This window comes from Leopardus geoffroyi, chromosome B3, assembly GCF_018350155.1.
Source record: "Leopardus geoffroyi isolate Oge1 chromosome B3, O.geoffroyi_Oge1_pat1.0, whole genome shotgun sequence".
In the NCBI taxonomy this organism is placed as follows: Eukaryota; Metazoa; Chordata; class Mammalia; order Carnivora; family Felidae; genus Leopardus; species Leopardus geoffroyi.
This window is the reverse complement of record NC_059337.1, coordinates 65,696,099-65,718,601: the sequence shown is the minus strand read 5'-3', so window position 1 is coordinate 65,718,601 and position 22,503 is coordinate 65,696,099. Positions and strand designations below refer to the sequence as shown.

Genomic DNA, 22,503 nt, shown 5'->3' with positions numbered 1-22,503 from the left:
CGTCTGTCCCATGATCATGGGTAAAAGGACAAAAGGGAGCTAACATTTGTGTCTCAGATGAAGGTGTGCTCCGGGATAGATGCAGTGCTTCAGAACTGGATCTGAAGGGAAATGTCTGCCATGGAGATGAGGTTAAATGAAGAGTGTGGTGCTGGGGGCAGCACCTGAAGAAATTTCTGAAGAATGAAACAGTTTGTGGGTAGCATGCATTTACGGTTTCGGACCCTTAGCTTTCTTCAGCTCTTTCTTCAATAATTCAAACATTCACTACATTCCAGTTGTAACAATGATTACTTTTCCCTCTACTTTGAAAGTTTTTCCCATACCTTCCACCTTTTGAATATGTTCTTTAAAAACCAACTCAAGCCTCTACTTCTTTTTCTTTCTCTGGACCTCATGCAAACTTTGATAGTAGCATGTATCCTAAGACATTGTGATTATTTATTTGAAGCCTATTTCTTCTTACAGACTATTAGCTCACTGAGGTCAGGGCAATATTTTCTTTAATTTTTCTCTCCATGGATGGAAAGTAAGGTACTTTCAGTAGAGTTTGTGGAATAAAGAAAGAAAAATTATTACTGAGATTTATATCCTGCTCTTACACATACAAAATAGTCCCCTTCACATCATCAAGCCCCAGGTATTTATACGCACTTTTCAGGTGCCAACGACTCATATTTGTAGGTGTTCTGGGGGGGTGGGATTCAATGGCTTGTATATGAGACAAAGGCTTTATTATTGATGAATTTACAATGCAGTTTGAGAATCAAGATATATATATATATATATATATATATATATATATATATATATACACACTTATGAAATCAGCAGGAAAATACAAGGTAGAGTAAAACATATGCTGGCTTCTTTGCTACAGACCAAGCTCATCATGAGTAAATACCTCAAATGAGGAATATATGTATGGTTTGAAATAACTCCTTCTAGGAACTCCCTTACTATTAAAGCCTTTCTTGTGGAGTAGACAAAGAAATGAAAGATCCTCGCCATGAAAGAAGAACTTTGTCATGTTAACGCTGGAATGAGGGTTTGAGTACTTGACAAGATGGAAGTTGAAGTCACTTACAACCCTGAGGTTCCTCATCACTATGCAGCAATAACCCCATTGGGATGAATGGAGACATTGCTTCAGGAAGAGGGAGAACACAATAACGTCTGTCTGAGAAAATGTTTCAGTCACCAGGATCTGGGGCTCCTGAAGAACAAGCTACTGGACAGTGGGACTGTCTTCTGATTTCCTCTCCTTTCATTTTGTTTGGGACAGCAGCGTTAGAAAACTTTCTAACTAAGATGAAATTTTCCAAACATACTCTTTTCTTCTTAATGTTCATGATAGCCTCGGGGCTATTTTCATTCTTCCTCTTCTCAAATGGATTGTGTAAACAAACATTCCACTCGTTCTTACCAGGAAGGCTAAATTGCTAACCAGAAATCCCACAGCCTTCAGCGAGCCGTTGCTAAGCGGTGTCACTAGGACGGAGAGCTTTAGTCATTATTTTGTAGCTAATGTAAACCCATATGAAAATCAATTTGTTTCTATAACCACCTAGAGATATGCTAACTTAGCCCAATTGTGGGTTTTTGTTTTGTTTTGCTCACGGATACTTTCCAAGAAGGTTAGCCTAAAAGGCTGGGAGTGGGGGTGGGAGAGCATTATGCAGTCATAGCATTGGGATACCTATCATTTTCTTTTGACTTCTATTTCACAGAAATAAGGGCTGAGAAAGCCAGCACATGACGAAAGAGCACTTTCTAAGGCAAACATTTTAGTTCAGCATCATATGGCATCACTCAGATCCAATGCCATTTGCTGAAATGGTGTGTGTACTTACAGTTCTTCCTAAGTATGGTAATTAAAGAGGGAAGAGCCATTTACTTCTTTCCTTTGATTTTTAAAGTTGGATTTTTATTGTGTGAGTAGAAAAATGAGAAAATATATGAGCAAAAATTTTTTTCCCCTTCTTTCCTTTTGTACTCTCTCCAGTATTTAGCCCAGCCATTTACTTCATTTCCAGATTATCAGCACATATAAACCCATTAAGGAAATATGCCTGAAGCAAACACATACCATACAGACTTAAACAAAGATGCAAATGCAGTTTAGAGACTTGGTTAGCTAATAAATTACAACCTGTTTTGACAAAGAAATTTATGGTTTTGTTAAAATACCCTTATATATATCCTTATATACACTCTGACTCTTGTTGATGGATATTTCTCCAGAATGTCATTTTCTGTCAAAGCTCTCTTTAGCCAGTAATTATTGCTGACAACAATCTAGGCCCTGGCACTGTTTGCGGTCACCTCTGGCTGCTAAGAGGAGCAATCTAGACCCCAGCGCACTACAGTTAAATTAAATTATCATAGAGATGCAATATATGCTGCCACACTACCCTAGCCATGCACCCCAAATTGAAAAAAGATTGATAGACTACGGGAATGAATCAACAAATAACTACGTGGGTGGTACCCTAAGATATTTACTTCTGCAAACATTGATACAGATAAATGGAATGTGGCTTAAAGATTGTGTTCTCCTGGAAAAGAAAGGGTAGTTTGTTTGTTTTCCACTATAACTATCAGCTATCAAGTGATAATGACAATGTGTTCATGTTTCCCATATGTGGGTCCATATATTTGGTGTAAGACTCCCCTCCATGTAACTAACATTAAGTCCTATGTAATGTTGTATGTCAACTATCCTTCAATAATAACTAAAAAATCATCATAGGATAAGGTCATAGGCTCTGTGTGTTTGAGACTGACTGTCTCACTTTGGGAAAATGCTGCAGAAATGACCTATTGGGAAGGTGACCAAATAATACAAGCCTTTGCTTTACCCTGGAATATGGATCTGCATCTATGCAAAAGAAAGGACACAGTTGTAAAATACACTGGGATGTGTCTATAATTATAGCCACTATTTAATGTGATGAATCGTAAGAAGTAATTCCATGACGGCACTGATACTTTAGTGTTGGGTAGATAAAACATAAAAATAACTTTAGTTTGGGAGACCAAAAACCAAATTAAAGAAGCTGCTTAGTTATTTAACATTTAACTCTTCACAGGCATATATAGTTTTCATGCAAGACTCAAAAGCAAAGGGGTGTATAAGAAACAATCATTTCTTTTAAGAAGATCCAGAAGATGAGACTGGCAAATGAAGCAATCAGAGAAAAATATAAAACAGGAAACTTTAGCCATATAAATCTCTGAAATATATGGACAACTATTTTGTGTTTATATTTGAGATTATTTCTTTTAAAAAAAAATTTTTTTTTCAACGTTTATTTATTTTTGGGACAGAGAGAGACAGAGCATGAACGGGGGAGGGGCAGAGAGAGAGGGAGACACAGAATCGGAAACAGGCTCCAGGCTCTGAGCCATCAGCCCAGAGCCTGACGCGGGGCTCGAACTCACGGACCGCGAGATGGTGACCTGGCTGAAGCCGGACGCTTAACCAACTGTGCCACCCAGGCGCCCCTATTTGAGATTATTTCTAAGTCCTCAGATGATAAGGACATTTTAAGACACAGTAGAGTATGATATACATACTGTTTTCAAGAAATTCATCCAGATGGTAAAAGATGATAGGTAATGATAATCATAAAAAACTGGACAGCAAAAGTTCTTAAAAGCTTGGATAAATGAATTAAATCACACCATCCTGAAATAGGTGTGTATCTTGTAGAGGCAGTAAGAGAAGTATATATGTAAAGAGAATAAAGTGAGACATGAGTAGATTTTCATTATATGTTAGTCTTAACAGTGTGTTTATCTTTTCTGTTAAAAAATATAAGATCTGATATGATGATAAATTATAAAATGCTATGTATTGCCTCATCTCTATTTACATCCCTATTAGCATATAAATTTTTTGCTGTGGACAAACAAATCAAACATTAACAGCAGATTTGTGTCAAAACAGCTTTATAAAAAGGGTGCTGGTACTTTTGGCTAATAAAAATAGCCACAGTTAACATTACCTCCAAAAGATATGACATCTTCATGCTCAACAATATCAGTTATTAATCGCTTTTATCATTGGGAAAGAAAATCTTTTCAAGTGAAAAAATATATTGGAATAGAGTAGATTCGATATGAATGCCCTAAATTACTGGTAACCAACTCGTATACTTAATACAATTGAACTAAAAAAGGGCTTCACCATTATCCAATCTAATTCCTTCATCTTACAGTTAAGAAAAATGAAGCCCATTCATTCACTCAACAAATATTTATTGAGCGTCCACCAAGTGCTAGTCATGTTCTGGGCGTTGGGGGATGGAGCTACGAACAAGATGCACGAGGGCCTTTCTCCAAGGAGTATGCAGGGCTGATTGGAAAGTCTTCTTTGAGGATATAGTGTTTAAGCTGATAGATGAATGATAAGAAGAAGCCAGTTGGCAAAGATGGAGAAGAGCATTCTAGGCAGAGGTACTAATTAATGAAAAGTTGTAGTGCATTAATAAGCCATGAATGAATGACAAACAGGGGAGGGGAAAAAGCTCATTGTGGCTTGTGCATAATGAAAAGAGGACCATAAAAGAAGAGAGAGAGATAGGCAGGGACAGGCATCATGCGAGCTTTGCAAGCCAGTGTAGAAAATTTGGATTTTTTTTTCTGATGCTAACTATTGGAAGGTTTTTAAACGGGAGGGTGATGTGGTATGATTATACAGTGAAAGGATAGGATGATTGTGGTGTGGAGAATGTATGAAGGAAGAAAAGAACAGAAGAAAAGTGACCGGATAGAATGCCACGGCAAGGCAGGCATGGTGGTTTAGGCCATGCTGGTAATAGTGGAGAAAGAATTGTTTACGTGTGAAATTTGTTTTGGAGCAGAATCATCAAGGCTAGATGAAAAATTGGATGCTGAGGGTAAACAAAATGTAGAAATCAAGGATGACACCTAGAATTTTAGCCTGAGTTGCTGAGGAGATGGTGGTGTTACTTATTGAATTGGGAAAGGCAGAGGGAAGAGAGTCTTGGGCTTACTTTTGGTTCGGGGGTCATGGGTTTGATATGGCTAATAGATACCCATGTGGAAATGTCAGATAGGCAGTAAGATGTTAAAAGTCTAGCTTATGGATGCTGTTTAAATCCATGTGACTGAGTGAATTCAACAAGCAGAAAGCATGTGTATACACAGAAGAAGTGAGGGCCTAAGGTATGGTAGAGGATGAATACATAGATAGTAAAGCGGTCTGAAAAGGAGAATTAGTGTCCCACTGGGAAAAGTAGGAGATCATGATATTATGGAAGCCAGAAAAAAATGTTTCAAGAAGATGGAAATTATTACTATGATAAATACTGCAGATAATCAGGTAACATATGACCAGAAAGGTAAGAATTGTCTTTGGCTACAAAAACAAATGTTGGTTTGTCCAAGACCACCCAGACAGAAAGTGCACAAAATTATTTGTGGTTTTCTGTTCCCCTCCACAAAAAGTAGAAGGCTGTGTCTTAACATTTGAGGACTTCTACATGTTAGCTGTATATTACGACTGCCCCCATATCATTGGGATATTGAATGAATAAGGTTTTATATTAGCTTAGCTTTGATACTTTTATCAATTGAAGTTTTACATTGCATGCTCTCACAATTCAATATATGTTTCCTTCAAAGTATCAAAAGAACCCAAATGCCCACACCTGCTTTAAAGATGGGAATAATTGAAGCAAAGTAACAGTGGTAAGAATCTTCCATTGGTAGTTGTTATATACTAAGTAACTAATGAGATCTCAAAACATAAATTATGATTCAGGGATTCTATTACCTCCTTTGGATTCAGGCAGAACAATTCTCTCAAAAAACATGTACTTCTGGAGCTCTTAGAGATAAGTTGGGTATCTTTCAAAGGCACACATGGGCTTGTTGTTTCCTGGAAGACTGCCAGAATCACTGAAGCCTAAAGAAGAGAGAATCTTACCTGCAATTTTCCTGTTCTATGCTAGTCAAAAATGATGAAAAACTGTCAGTGCTAAAAACATCAAAATGATTCAGAAAATCTCCATGTTAATTCTTATACTAAGGACAAGAGTAAAGTGAATATACTGTAGTTACTTTGTCAAAAATGCAGCTTCATCCGGAGATCTGAAAACACATCCGATTCTGGTGACACCTAGGAGAACCATCGCATATGCTTTAGGCTCCAAAACCTTAATATCTGTAATCTGATTTATGATAAATTTAGTTTTCTTGCAAAGACTTTTAAATTATTTATTTTTAAAATATTGTATTCACTGCAGGTGTACAACATTGTGATCCAACAATCATCTGCATTAACAAGCACTCACCACGAGAAGTGTATTTAGTTTCAGATCGAACTAAGTAGCTCTCGGTCCCCATGGAAGTTTCTTCATTACACTATCCTTAAAATGGTTTACGATCCTTCAAATGGATTTACATGAGGGTACGTATGTAAAGGTCTTTCCCCAACATCTGGTATACAGTAAATGTGAAATAAATGGTAACTATTATTTTTAAACTTTTTATATTCTTATGGGAAGGCAGTCTCACTCAAGGTAAATTTCACATCACTAGAGAACAGGCTAAACACAGATGGTCATTACCTCTGATGTTGTAGAGAGGAATTCAGGCACTGGGTGGATGGTTTCTAAATCCCCTCCATTCAAATGTACAGTGATGTTATGACTTTGTCTTCTACTCAGTATCGTCGCCACTGTCCTGTGAACTTGAGGAGAAGACAGAAAATTGAAGGCGTGATTTGAAAACAATTCCGGAATCTCCCTTATTTTAAAGTGTGGGTTTGAAACAGGAACAAAGTAACAGGCCCCACGTGCAGTGTCATTATCTACATACTCATAGAAGTCCCTTGCTAGTTATTTTCTTCTATGTGTTTTCAAACTTTTCTTCCTGGGCAACACTCTGTGATTATGATCCAGATACCAGATGTTTGAATCCGTGTTTCCTGTCTCCATTTTACATCCGGACAGACAGAGGGATGAGTCCATGGGCTGACACAGAGGGAGAAGGGCAGATGAGGGAAAAGGAGAGATGTAGTAACAGCCAGAAGAGAAAAAATGGAAGTGAGGTCAAACTCGTGAAATAAGCTACTTCCAGAATTAGAATTAGCATGCATGGACCTCTAGTTCCATAGCTCCAAACTACCCTGGCTACTTTCTACATTTCAAAATACTAATTTACATTTCTCAAGTTTAATTTACATTTGCATGACATTTAATGGGCGACTTGTACCAAATGACCATTTGACTGTGCAAGCACATAGGACTCATTCATACGTATATTGAGGTACAATTTCAAAGTTTTGAATAACACAAAGGATTTTCTGGAGGGTTGCCTACGGAGGTGAGAATAACAGACAGAGAACTAGCTTCGCCCTGGCAGGAAAGCAGCAATTCTAACCCAGTTGGTAAATGGCAAAATTGTAGCCTTCTGGGGGAGACCTGTTACAATATGCAGGTTCTCATCAGCCTCATTTAGAAGGCTCTTGCTGCTGATGAATCAATAGGTACATGACAGAGAATGAGGCCCTGTGATGGGGAAAAAGGGTGATAATTTTTTCATATTTGTTTTGCAAGAGATAAAATGAAAGCCCGGAAAATGAGGGATTTGTGATCACTGAAGGCTAAAGTTGTTTGTTATCCTGAGATTAGACAGACATTTAAATATTAGCTTTCATACTCAGTATACCCAGATCCTTGAACTGGAAACCCTGGTTATATTTAGAGAGGAAGGGGTAATTTTCTCAGCATCTTTCACTGAATTGTTTGGAACAATAACAGAATGAGCCCCACTTTTGCCAGGTAGATGACTATTTATTTGGCTTTGTATGCTAGTAAAACAAACGTATGTGATTTAGAATACCAGCAGCCATCTGATCAGAACAATGTGGACCATGCACCAACCAGATTCTTTCCAGAAGGAATTTGGGGCAAATCTAATAAAATACCTATAATTCAGGGTCAACAGCCTTTTTTTTGGGTTCTTCCTCCTCCCTTTCATCTTTGAGAAAAGAATGATGTACAGGCTGTATGATAGGTACAAAGAGATACAAAGCAGGATGTTGTGATTGAAATGGTAAACTATATTATAATAACTTGCAATAATGCATTATGCAGATTTGAAAAAATATATGTAATTTAAACCAAACATGTATGGTCAAAAATTGTACTGCTTGATAAAAACAGACTTTTCCCTTAAGTAATGAGTCTAGAGGATGTATTTACAGGGCTATCAAAACAATCAGCAACATCATAAGGCATAACATTTGTTTGCCTTCTCAGGAAAGTAACTGTGCAGGCTTATGGATCATCTAAATTAGACTTTACTATTTTGATGTCCTTGCCATTTGTTCTTTTAAATTTCCAGCCTAAGGGGTATATTCTCCTATCAATGTGCATGTGTAAGTCCCATTAAGGCTAATAGGAATTTGGTGCCTGAATCCAAAGAAAAATCTACCTCTAGGATGGCATTTTGCACATGTAACACACAAGAAAAATAACTTTAAAAAATCCATTTCTCTTTATCCAAAGTGCATAAAACAATTATATTAATTATAAGTACAACATAAAGTACTTGCTTGTGGAATTTTAGATCCATTTAATAAATTTGCAATTTTATGCAATTCTCTCACTCAAAATTGCTTTCCTCAGATATGCTTTACGTTGTCTCAGGCTTTGAAGAACCTCGTGACGGATAGAAACCAAGAGATATAGGAGAGGTGGGAGTACATTTCTCAACACGGTCTTCATTTATTTATATTCTGCGGCACACGCACTCATGATGTTTCAAACTTATTTCCACCAGATTCAAAATAAAACCTGGAACACAAAACAGCTTGCCCATATTTTCTTGTTTAAGGCTCTATCTCCTGAGCTTTCCTTTGTATCTCAGTTTCTAACCACGTAAGAAATTTTCAGGCAAGAGTAGGTATTCAAATGAGATGTTAATTTAAAAAATGGTTACCTCCTTCTGTTTATTTTGGTAGAAAGGAAATATTGGTTCTTGGAGTTGCATTAAAACCCAGATAAAAACCAGGTTTTATCTTTATACATCTTTCGGGAAAGAAAATTCTACCTCAAGAAATTTCTTTAACAAAGAGAACATTATTTCAGACTCTAACATTTCTGTCTGCCGATTATCATTAGTCATAAGCTAAGCCCTGCACTAAATGTCTAGTGAGCACAGATAATGTTCATTTTGTCTGGAAGACAGGTTGCCGCCTGTCAAGGAGCGATGGAATAAATGACAGGTTTTGACTCTGTGCCTTGCAGGCATATTAGGCTAAGAAATCGCCAACATGATGAAAAATTATTTTGTCAAAAATTTGTAGGTCACCCATCATTGTCTAATGTATTCTGTGATTAATTGCTAGCATAGATCAGCATTATGTCTTTCCAGTGAATCGCTTAATTGTTGCCTGCTTCATGCTCTTAATGTAATGATGAGGCATCTGCTCCTTTCGCATGTGCTTTTAAATGCCAGCTTTTGCATCCAGGTTACGGGGTTGGTAATACTCAACTTAAAGAACTAGTTCAAATTAAAACTTCGGGTCCGCCATCTCTTCTTGCTTTTTATGGGAGCGTGCGCGAAAGGCTGAGTGTTAGTGTTAATGTATGTAGATTTTATTTCTGATGAGTGATTATTTGACTGCTCATTTTACGAAGATTTATGGTGTGCTTTCTATCTCCTGACTGCAGTGCTACTCTTATCTTTAATAAAGGAGATGAGGACATTAATCAGCCATTGTCAGGGCTCCTGACTAAGACATTAAATGTACTGTATGGGATAGGTAAACACGCTCCAGATCCTTCTCTACTCCACTAGATCAGGCAAAAAAACACTCATTATATTTATCATAATTTCACATCTGCTGTTTTTGAAGCAATGTACCATGAGGCCATAAACTGTATTACAACTGTGCATAAATTCAACTGATTTGTGGCTGGAGTAACTAATTCCTAAAGTACATTTTAGAAAAACAAGCAGTGAGCCCTGAAATTGCAATTCCATAAAGGCACTAAATTACTGACTGCAGAATCAAAAATTTGCTTGATGTGATTCTGCAGTGACCATTTTATAAAAAGTGACAGTACGCCTGTGATTGAGTCAATAAAATAAGGACGAGTGAGCTGTACACTCACACAAGATTAAAGAGAAAGGGAATGACAGAGGACAGACTCATGGTGTACAAATAGGGAAAGCAGAATGTCTCCCCCAAAATGGCTTGAGGATGCAACTATTAATAGCAGCAGTATTGATTTGTCAGTAATCTTTTCATTATTTTGGAAGTGAAAGAAAAAAATTTAACATCTCTCTTTTATTCATTTCACAGCATAATTGGGAACGTACACAATATTTAATGAAATGGATTTAGGAATAATTTTTAATCGTGGCATTAGTTATTGATTTAGGCACACCAAAATATTTTCCAAAATTACAATGGAAAATTATTTATGGGTTATTTGTCTTCTTGTTTTCTAGAGTGTGTATCCAAGCAATCTCTTTGTTAGGGCTTCCAGCCATGTTTGGATAGAAAATGTGTGTGTGTGTGTGTGTGTGTGTGTGTGTGTGTGTGTTTCCAGAAGGAGGAATGGAGTGTATATTTCCATGTGTGTTTTTACCTTTATGGGTGTATTCAACTTCGTTTTTTTTTTTTTTTACAAACTTCCTCTGTACCTGAACTTGCTATAATGTCTTCTCCAAAAGAGAAAGGAGAATAGGGACTGATCTTTCATACAGGACAAGTAAAACCAGAAACACCATTGTTTTGGAAGGCAGAATACACTTGACATTTGTTAACATGCAAACCAAAGGCAGGCCTGACACTTGGAATCCTGAATAGAGGTGTGAGCCCACACATGAAACTTGCTAAGGGCGGCAACCGTGTATATTCTACTGAATGTAGGATGTGATTATGTGATTATTTATTGACTGGAAAAAGCAATTTAAGAGAAAAATAAATGGAACTGGGCTTTCAATGCTTGGGTTTCACAAGATATCCATCGCCTTCCACCAATTATTTCATGCATTTCTTCTGCTGCTAAGGCTAGAAGTGCCACAGAGGTGCTTTCCTTTCATTTGACTATGATACATACACATTCTTTGTTTAATATTATGTGTCTGAAAGCTCTCTCTGGTCAATTGTGGGCAATTACTTGCTACCTAGGGCAAATTGTGGAGGGCATTTATACAGGACATATTTTAGGGTAATATAATCCCAATTGATTTTATTTGCAGAAGAATATATATGCCATATTTTGTCCCTTTCCATGACCACTCTTCGGGTCAACTTTTATAACCACAAATCTGAAGCTGGCACATGGAATACTGCTCTATTCTTTACTCATAATATCAAGTCAAAAATGGTTGTGTTCATAAGGCATTGCATAGTTTCTATCTAATGGTATCAATCTGTGCATCACAGAGCGTTTCTTTTCCTGACATTATTACTTTACTGAAATTAAGCTTGAAACAATCTGATGTCAGATACTGTATATCTACTTTTATTGCCAGCCTTTCTGAGCCCACCATATTGCCAGGACTGCATCTCATTTTAGATGGGTTTAACCAGATATATATTCTCAAGTTTATTGAGAGTTGAGATAGATTACATTTCCCATTCTCAAAGAGCAGGCTGGTCCTTTCAGTGCATTTTATAGAACAAATGTAAATTCCCATGCTGCAGTTGACAAAAATTCATGGTTCTTTTCTTAGTGTCAAAAATAAATCCAGCATAGCATTGGAGATGAGTAAGTGTGGTAGAGTGGGGCAGGCTTCAGTTCACCCTTTCTGATTTAGCAGCAGTTCTGATGTACTTGAGAAATCTGTAAAAGTTCAATTATTATGGTCTAGGCAAAGAGATTTGCTCGCACAACAGAGCTACTGTACTTGAGAATGAATTGTAAGGACTCAATGAAATGAAAAGCACTTTCTGAGCACAGCAAACCCCTTCACTTCCCATCTCCTCTCCCTGCCTTCCTTTCCCCATCTACTTGTATCTTTTGCATGAAGCTTTTCTGAAGGCTTTCACTGTAATTAAAATAAAACACAAGCATAAAAGATTGCCGAATCGCTCCATTAAAATGCAATAAAAATTAGTCTTTTATTACTTTTGGGAATTTAGATATTTAGGAGGTTCGGGATAAGCAAAGAATAGCTATCAAATAAATTTATTAGCAGCTTGACTTGATCAGTTTGTCAAGATGGCTTACATATGTATGTCTTAGAAGGAAAGGCAGATTTGTATGAAAAGGTGTTTTATAGCTAAGGGTAAACCAAACATACTGAATCATGGAAAAAAATGCTCTCTCAAATTCCATGTACTTTATCAACACAACACACAGCTCAGATTGCAGACTGTCTGCTTAAATGCCAAGAGCATGTCCTTCTAAACAAACAGCATCTCCTTCTGTGTTTACATTCATTGATTTGATTCTTTTCTGGTCAAAGCGAGGAGTTGCCCCTAACTATCCATCAAAAATTGGTGCTGCTTTTAGGGGAAAAAAAAAATGAAGAAAAAAAAATGAAGAGAATTCTGTGGAAAGAATGTAACCTGACTACTACAAGAGTCAGTCCAGGTATGTCTGCTCTTAACATTCTTCTTTTGTCATGTCCTTTTGCTGTTCCAAGGCTTGAGCAATTAGGGGATTGGTGCAACTGGGAGGAGTTAAGACCTACATAATTCCCAGCAGGGGGTATGTGACCAGTCTTTCTTAAGGAGGAAGGTCTGGTTCCTTATAGTCCCATTTACTCTCATGTTTTTCCTAATTAGCAGATCATAAATAAGGTGGGATCTTGTGGAACCACCGGGTGTCAGTGAGGTAAGGACAGCCTTTGGCTACCAGGGGAAGACACATCTGGATACACACGCACGCACGCGCGTGCAAAACACATAAAACAATTATACAGATATGGTGTATTGTTATTACTTTATAATCATCCACCTATCATATTCACAGTGTGATTGTAAAATAAATTAAAAATATAAAAGGAAAAATTATCTCAAGTTCATAAATTTGAATGAGAGGTAACCTTCTCAGTAGTGCAAAATAAAATTACAGATCCTAGTCATAAGACATTGTTGTGTCTTGTGAAAATTAATCATCGGTGAACATATATTTGCCCTAATTGAGGACCGTATCTTACATTCTCAAGGAAATTCAGATGATAAATATTTTTGGAGTATTCACTGTATACCAGGAACAATCCAAAGCACCATGAACTTGTCAAATCCCACCCGTGATCACACTACCCAAAGTGCAAATAATTAAAATCCAGGGTGAAATTGTTCTGTTTTAAAGCTATATATAAAAGAAGCTGTTATGACAGCACAATCAATGGAACTTTAAATTATACTAGTGTGGAAAGAAGCTATGAAATTAGTAGCAATACTTAAATATGCCATGGTTACATCCATTTGTTTATTAATTTACTCATTGAACAAATCTGTGTGAAACACTGATTATGTCCATCACTGGATTAGGCTCTGAAGCAGCAACAGTGACCCAGACTAAACCCATGCCCCTCCATTGCTCACAGGGAGGCTGGAATAAATATGCACCCAACCAATCATTTATGAGGGCAACTAAGCTGGGCCTGATGAGTCAGAGAAGGCCTCCTAGAGGAAATGACTCACGTCATGAACAAAGAGCAGTTGGCCAAGTGAAGAATGGGGCCCAGAGACAGGGAGAGAGAGAGGTCCCTGAAAGAGGGTTTCCAGTTGAGGTAACAGGGTGTATGAAATCCAGGATGTGAGGGACAGCATGGTCTACCCTAGGAAGTAGGAGTTCAGTCTCCCAGAAATGCAGGTTGAAGTTGGGAGGAGAGAGCAAACAGGTCATTCAGGGTCTCAAGAGCCAAGAATCTGGATATATTCCACAGGGCAATCAGAAACTATCAAAGGACTTTATTTTATTTTTTTTAATGTTTATTTATTTTTGAGACAGAGACAGAGTGTGAGCAGGGGAGGGGAATAGAGAGAAAGGGAGACACAGAATCTGAAATAGGCTTCAGGCTCTGAGCTGTCGGCACAGAGCCCAGTATGGGGCTCGAACCCACAAACTGTGAGATCATGACCTGAGCTGAAGTCGGACGCTCAACCGACCGAGCCACCCAGGCGTCCCTCAAAGGACTTTAAATAAGCAAGGAGATATAGTAAGATATTTATTTTAGAAAAACTACTTTATGGGATGCCTGGGTGGCTCGGTCAGTTAGGCATTTGACTTCTGCTCAGGTCATGATCTCACGGTTGGTGAGTTAGAACCCCGCGTAGGGCTCTGCGCCGACAGCTCAGAGCCTGGAGCCTGCTTCAGATTCTGTGTCTCCCTCTCTCTCTGCCCCTCCCCTGCTCACACTCTGTCTCTCTCTTTCTCAACAATAAATACACATTTTAAAAAATGTAATAAAAAGAAAAATTATTTTGGTTGTAGTTGAGAGGAGGAGTCCCCAAATTCTTTTATCCTACACCCCATCAGTAAAGCTTTTTGGAGAACTTATTTCTAACATATGATACGAATATTTATTTCTTTATTTATAAATAATATACAGTTCCCACTGTGCTATTACATTTATTTTTAAAACATGCAAAATGAAAGATTTAATGGAATGAACTAATTTTAAAGTGCATTTTTAAAAGTTTTAAAACAATATTTCCTTTTTGAATCTCACCAGTGCCTCTGCTTTATTTTTTTTTAATTTTTTAATGTTTATTTATTTTTGACAGAGAGAGAGAGAGACAGAGCATGAGTAGGGAAGGGGCAGAGAGAGGGAGACACAGAATCCAAAGCAGGCTCCAGGCTCCGAGCTGTCAGCACAGAGCCCGATGCAGGGCTCAAACTCACAGACTGAGAGATCATGACCTGAGCCGAAGTAGGACGCTCAATCGATTGAGCCACCCAGGCGCCCCAAACAGTGCCTCTGCTTTAAAACCGTAGACGTTTGTTTTCATGCAGTGGGTGTTTAGTTTTGATATGTGTCACTGGTCATCACTGTAAGATTTTTATCATATATCATTATTGCAGTAAGACCCCTGATAATCTTATTTAAAATTATAAACCCTTCCTTGGCATTCCCTGTCTCCTTTCCCTGCTTTTTTTGGTCTCACGTTACCTTTGAATACTCTACATAATTTGTTTCTTTAGGTTATTATACACCTTCCCTTCTTCCCATGAGTGCAAGAATTTGTCTTTTTGTTCACCGCCATCTCCTGGACCTAGAATAGTGCTCGACCCACTGGAGGTGCTCAGGAAATATTTGTCGTGTGAACAGGGTGAAGGTCATTATTAGTAATTGTGAATGTATATCTAACTCTCAAATAGTCTTCCTGATACTTTAAAAACTTTTTTACCTGAATTTTTGTTAGACCAATTTAGGCCATCATTATTTTTGTAGCATGAACAGTGAAGCACTCAATCAGGAGTAAGTGAAGGAGTTGCATGAGCTTACACGACCAGCTCTTCTGAAGGAATCTTTCCAAATCATGCGGCCACCCTTTGAGGATCCGTTTAGTGAAAATGAGACAACGTGATCTGGAAGCCCATCTGACTGGGGAGATACAAAGGATATGTACTGGGATAGGCTGGACAAGGCGAATGCACGAGGGATTGGGCATTGTTACCTCGCTCAGTCTATTCTTGTGCTGCAACTCCTGTCTGAATGAGGTTGTCAGCGTCAAATTCTATATTGTTTCAATGATGATAAATTTTCTCATTTTTAGATAAAAATAAATATAAGTAGACTTTCTCATGTGTTCTCTCAGCTCAGTGCCTCACCCTAAACACTTTGAAGACATCTAGGAGAGGGAATGAATTCCGGAGGACCTGGCTGAGTGTAGCAGAGTGGTTAGGAAGTGATCCTGGCTTCCCTCCATTCATCCAGCTTCACCTGAGGAAGTCCATGTGGATAGGCTCTGAGGTTTTCAGCTTGGAAAGATTCAACTGTTTTTGGGAAATATATTTTCTGCTGTGCCTATTTTTTTTTAACTTTTTTTGAATGTCAATTTATTTTTGAGAGAAAGAGAGACACAGCATGAGCAGGGGAGAGGCAGAGGGAGAAGAAGACACAGAATCTGAAGCAGGCTCCAGGCTCTGAGCTGTCGGCACAGAGCCCGACGCAGGGCTCAAACTCAGGAACTGCAAGATCATGACCTAAGCTGAAGTCCAACACTTAACTGACTGAGTCACCCAGGCGCCTCTGCTATGCCTATTTTTCAAAAAAATTGAACAAACTGAGGCCAACTTCTCTCCTCCCATATTATACCATATTGTCAATGGGTGAAACACCAAGATATGAAATGATAGTAATATGATATGATAGATATGATAGTAATCATTTTTAGGATTGCCTGTTAACTGTCTCTGCTTAACTGAAAACAGAGCCCAAATAAGTAGACTGAAGCTATAGTTAGGGCCCAGTTATGTGTATGGGGATTTACTGATAGTGACTATTTTAAAGTCAGAATGTGGGTGTTGTTTTAAGTTTATTTATTTTGAGAGAGAGAGAGATGAGGAACAGCGAGAGAGGGAGAGAAAGAACCCCAAGCAGGCTCCACCCTGTCAGTGCAGAGCCGGATGCGGGACTCAAACTCACGAACCATGAGATCACGACCTGAGCCGAAATCAAGAGCCAGATGCTTAACCAACTGAGCCACCCAAGTGCCCCTAGAATGTGTTTTTAATAATTCCCATGCCCATATTTGTGATCTGTGAAGAATGATACCTGGTGTCCTGCTTAGCACAGCATTTCGTCGGGTCCTTTCAGGAATTTGAGTCAAGGAGAAACTGATTTTGTCGTATTAAAAGTTGTACCGTTGGGGCGCCTGGGTGGCGCAGTCGGTTAAGCGTCCAACTTCAGCCAGGTCACGATCTCACGGTCCGTGAGTTCGAGCCCCGCATCAGGCTCTGGGCTGATGGCTCAGAGCCTGGAGCCTGTTTCCGATTCTGTGTCTCCCTCTCTCTCTGCCCCTCCCCCGTTCATGCTCTGTCTCTCTCTGTCCCAAAATAAATAAAACGTTGAAAAAAAAAAAAAAAAAAAAAAAAAAAAAAAAAGTTGTACCGAGCCTGGTGTCTTAATTCACTTCAACTGCTTAAAGTACAATTGATAGTCTAAAGCGGTTGATACTACTTTTTTAAATTGCTTGTATTACCTATTTTTTTTAAACCACAATTTATTGCTGCTATTGGGACTGATCCTATAGCATTCATTCCAAGTAAACAGTAAACAGCCTAATTTCAGCTGATGTGGACCATGCTCAACAGAAAAAAACAGTGCTGGGAAGGAATATTTCTAAAATTGTGACTTAATATTAAATTTTTTAATATTTTAATAATTCAGCAGGAATTGACCAATTTGTAGCTTACCTCTTATATGGGTTGTATATGAAAGCCAGAGTTAGCCGCCCTGTATTTCTTGAAATAACGTTCTTGTGTCCTTAGAGACTGATGCCAGGTCCCTGAACAGACTTGCTGTTGGTTCCTTAATCCAACTCCACACAGAAGGATAGTTTTAATGGCTTGTTAAAGTCCCTTGTCGCCTTGAGACTCAATTACTCAACTTTAGGGACTATAATCTAATTAAATCATTTCAATAAGAAATCATGATTTTCATCTAAATTTTAATTTAATCTACTCTAATGAATTATACTGAGGTGATTATAGTATCCTTTCAACTTCACCAGTAAAGGCATCTCTGCGTTCACAAAGCAGGGCAAGATCCTTATATGCGGCTTGGTTCTTTCAAAGTTGAAGGCACTCTCTTGCCTAGTATTCTCTCTCCAAGTGTCTTTCCATGCTATGTTTGTCCATTTTGTAAGTTAATGGTGCTCATATATGCATAAAATGGGACTACTACACTGAACTTTGTACAAAGTGAATATGAGATGGTATCTCAAGTATGTGCCAAGGGATCTGGACAGCACAGAGCCAAAGCACCCATTTTGGCCATTTTGGCTATCAATACTGACCACCCCAGCTGTATGCAGACGTCTGGAGTCTGAAGAACAAACTGCCTCAGGATTCCATTTATATCATTCAGATAGGTACGATCTTGGGCAACATTTAACATGAATTTTGTTCTAAAAACTTCCGATATAGTGTTATAAATCACAAATCCAAAAGGCAAAGGAGACAGAAACAAAGAAGCAAAAACCTGAAGTTCCTAATTTCCCAAACAAGGTATAATCCTGTATGGTTTTGTGATTTCTAACATCTTCCTCTTGTGAGAAGAGCTACTTTTAGAACTTGCACCTAAATTTCAGAAAGAAAAAAAATCCATTAATCAAATGCTAATTAGCATGTATCATTAAATGTTATAGAGTGAGACAGGAAGCCCACCTCCTTATAAATGGCTCATTCCGTTTTTCCTAAACTGTCAGGTAGTTGGCCATTTCTCTCTCTCTCTGATTCAGTTCTTTGCTGTGCAGACTGCAAAATATAATAACTTCTAAGCAGTGTGTAAAACAAAGTGCTCAATTCACTTTATTAAAATATCCAATAATAATTGATTTAAAGGCAATAAAATGTGTTCATTAGAGGGTTTATATTCAAGAAATATTGAAAGTATACCTAAAACTGTCACTTTTATTGTGAATGAACAGGATAATATAATTTGAAAAGAGTGTGATCATACTAAAGATTTGTCCTGCAGCATTATCTGATAGCTCGTAAAGTGCTGAAATTTAATATGATGCTTTCAGTCAGTTTAATTGAAATTTAATTGCCACTTTGGGCAGAAGGTTTAGATCTGATCAATAAAATATTAAAGATTTTGTGCTTTCGCTTGGAACAGCTCCTTTAGCGATGCATCAAGAGGACCCTATATTTTTGGAAATATTTGTTTGTTATAGTTCACACAGCACTCAATATCACTTTCTAATCTGAAAGTTTTAATGTGCTGTGCAGACAAATAGTGGAAATAATAAAGCAATAGTTGATCCATTTAATTACAACACGATGAAAGAAATAACGGTCACCTTCAGATTCATGAGAAAGGCATTAATGTAAAAGAGCAATAAATATTTTGAAATGTCAAACCTCAGAAAGACAGAGTCCAACTTGAGCTGGGTTGTAAATCAGATTGAGGGAAGGACCTTGAAAAAAAGATGGTTCTTTGGTATTTTAGAAATAATTACTAATACAAAAAGGGTAATGATGAAACTATAAATTACATTAAAAAGGGCCATTAGAGGAGGATTAGTTTATAAAGCTGAGAGATGGTTCTTAAAATTGTCCTGCTGGTTATTTCTACTTTTCATTTTATTCAGGAACCCCCTGCTCAATTATCTGATTATTAATAAACTAATTGATCACTACTTTGCAGTTCAAATACTAAAGTTAAGTTACCTTTCTCCTTTTGGGGACTCCCATGGGACTTTCACATTATTTATATTTTAGGTAGGGGGAAAGTTGGAGATATTGTAAGATATACGAACAGTGAACTGGAGACTGACTTTAAGCTAAGCAACATTCCTATTCATGTGTCTTAAAATTAAAAGTTCTTTCAGATCATTATATTCCAAAGATGACCCTGATATTTGTGTCATTATATTCTTTTCTTAATGTCCTCTTTTTACCTACAGAACACTTCAAAAGCTCCATGTTCAAGCACCTATATTTCTTTCTTTCTTTCTTTCTTTCTTTCTTTCTTTCTTTCTTTCTTTCTTCTCAAGTTAGCTAACACACTGTAGTCTTGGCTTCAGGAGTAGATAACAATGATTCATCACTTACATATTACACCCAGTGCTCATCCCAACAAGAGGCACATATATTTCTTTACTCACCAGTCTTCTATGAGAGTCAAAGTTTAATATCACAGCACATTGTTTTATTAGGTTCAGTACATCTCTAAAGAAATAAGTATATTTTCTGTTTACAAGAATATTGAAACAAGACTAATTATCTCCAACAACCATAACCACTCTTCTTTTTCTTCTCCAGCCATCTCTGTCCCAGATTTCCCTTGGTTAACTGCATGCTATGTCCATAGTTTTTAGTCTCACAATCTTATTTAAATAGATAACTTATTTTCTTCTGAAGAGGACATATTTTTTTTTCCCCGTGACCAGTCAAAAATTGTTATTTTGTGACATCTAGATACTGGACATATTCTAGGGCCTGTGAACACAGAAATGCCTATAAAAAACATTCCTAGCTTCAAGAAACTTATGTTCTACTGGGGGGAAAAGACAATAAACACACACAAAAAATAAAATAATTCCAAATCCTGGCAAATACTATGAGGAAGATAATATAGGTTAACGTGAGAGAGGTAAGTAGTGTGTGTGTGTGTGTGTGTGTGTGTGTGTGTGTGTGTGTGTACATGAGCAGCTTTAGCTCCTTCTCTGAGGAGGTGACATCTAGGTTAACAGTGAATGATGATAAGGACTCAGCCTTTTAAACATTTAGTGGAACACTTTCCAGTCAAAGGAAAGACAGGCATGAGGCTGATTTCAGGGTATATAAAGAATACCAGTGTGGCACCCCTGCAGTAACCAAGGGAGAGATTAAAAGAAAATCAGAAAGGCAGTCAGGGACCTGGTCGTACGGGTCACGTAGAGTCTTGCAGGCCATAGTGATAAGTTTTTATTTTTACTTAAATATAATGGAAAGGCGTGGGAAGGATTTAAGACAAGGCAAGCAGGTAGTGATGGAGTATGTATATGTGTGTGTAGGGGCTGGAGTTGAGTGACATAAAATGAATTATGCTTTGAATAGCTCACTCACGGCTTTGTGGAGGCTGGATCATAGAGTTAACAGTGGTAGTGGAGGCATAAAATCACAGGCTATTACAGCATCCAGGCAAGGTAGCTTGGACCAGTTGTAATGATGGACGTGTTGAGAAGTGGTCAAGTTTCAAGTGAATTTTAGAAGGTAGAACAAAGGACTTACCGATACTTTGAACATAAGTGTGCTGAGGGTAAAAAAGAATTCAAGATTGACGTCCAGGTATCAAGCCTGAGCAATTGTGCAAATGGCTGAGTACTGAAATAGAAAACTCTGGAGAGGTTTTTTTTGTTTTGTTTTGTTCTGTTTTTTTTTTGTTTGTTTGTTTTTGTTTTTGGAAAACCCAATAGTTCTGTGTGGTCTTTGTTAAGTTTGAGATGCCTATTAGAGAGCCAAGTGAGATGTCAAATAGGCAGTTGGATCAGAGTTCAAGGAGAAGTATTGACATGGGACATAAACTAAGTTTTATTAACACATAGATGGTATGTGAACTGAATGAATCATCTGAGAGATTGTAGTTAGAGAAGAGAGAGCCAAAGATAGAACTTTGATACTCTATCATGACAGATATGGCAGAACAAGGGAAGCTGGCAAAGCAGATTGGGAAGGAGTGATCAGTGAAGGTGGAGGAAAATTAGTCATGTGTGGAATCACTAAATTCTAGATAAGGCAACATTTAACATAGTTTACTCCTGATCACTGAAGACAAGATTCCTTCAATGGAGCAAAAGGAAAGATTTAGTATCTTCAAGAGATATTGGGAGGTTAAAAATTGGACTTGGGGAATACAGACAGTTAAAAAATATAAATTTATTGCAATAGGGAGCAGAGAAATGGAGCAAAGTCTGGAGAAATAAACAGGCTCAAGAAAGATCTTTATTTTTTGTAAAAAGAAAGTTAATATTAAGGAGTATTTTTATGTCTGTGGGAGTGATCAGTTAGAGAAGGAAACTGAATGATGCGGTAGAGAAGAGTAATGGATATGAAGTGAAAGGAAAGGAGCTTGGCTGCATAGCACAGGTAGAACAGTTGGTCTCAGAGAAGAGTGGAGACATTGCTTACATTTGTGCAGAAGGGAAGACAGACTATGTGATTACAGATGCAGGTAGGTTATTGGAATTAGTAGTGGAAATATGCAGTGATTCTGATCACATCTATTTTGTCCATAAAACATGGAGCAAAAGCATCATCTAAGAGTATAGAGGAACATTAGTGGAGGATTTGAGGAGAGTGAAAGGATGAAATAGATATTTTGAAGAGGAAAAAATTGAATTTAATTGGCAAACAACTAGCATCTTGTATTTCTGAGCGCCAAGTTGAGATTTGTAGCCAATCATTTGAAAGGAATCCAGCAAAAATGCATACATGATTTTCTGTAGTAATGTTTACCTGTTTGTTTGCTAGGTTACTTATCCCCCTTTCTTACCTACTTCTTAAGTCAAGTCACCCAGGAAAAACATATGACAAAGCACAAATCAATTCCGGTTTAGCAATGGATGGCCATCTGATTCATAACTTCATGGTAGCCATTAAGACACATACCAACAAGGGGCGCCTAGATGGCTCAATCGGTTGAGTGTCTGACTTTGGCTCGGGTCATGATCTCATAGTTTGTGAGTTTGAGCCCTGTGTCGGGCTGTGTGCTGACAGCTCAGAGCCTGGAGCCTGATTCAGATTCTGTGTCTCCCTCTCTCTGCCCTTTCCCTGTTCATGCTCTGTCTCTCTCTGTCTCTCAAAAATGAATAAATGTTAAAAAAAGAATTTTTTTTTAACA

General features: G+C 37.8%; 1 long non-coding RNA gene across 1 annotated transcript in view; it reads right to left on the bottom strand.

Moving 5' to 3' along the window:
• Positions 1 to 18,215, bottom strand: part of LOC123583200 — a 49,339-nt gene extending 31,124 nt beyond the window's left edge. Inside the window, exons 1-4 of the long non-coding RNA XR_006704773.1 lie at positions 17,370 to 18,215; positions 6,600 to 6,721; positions 6,324 to 6,468; positions 6,091 to 6,148 (exon numbers count right to left, since the gene is read on the bottom strand). This is a non-coding gene — a long non-coding RNA (uncharacterized LOC123583200). The remainder of the gene's footprint in view (positions 1 to 6,090; positions 6,149 to 6,323; positions 6,469 to 6,599; positions 6,722 to 17,369) is intronic.
• Positions 18,216 to 22,503: the final 4,288 nt, after the last annotated feature.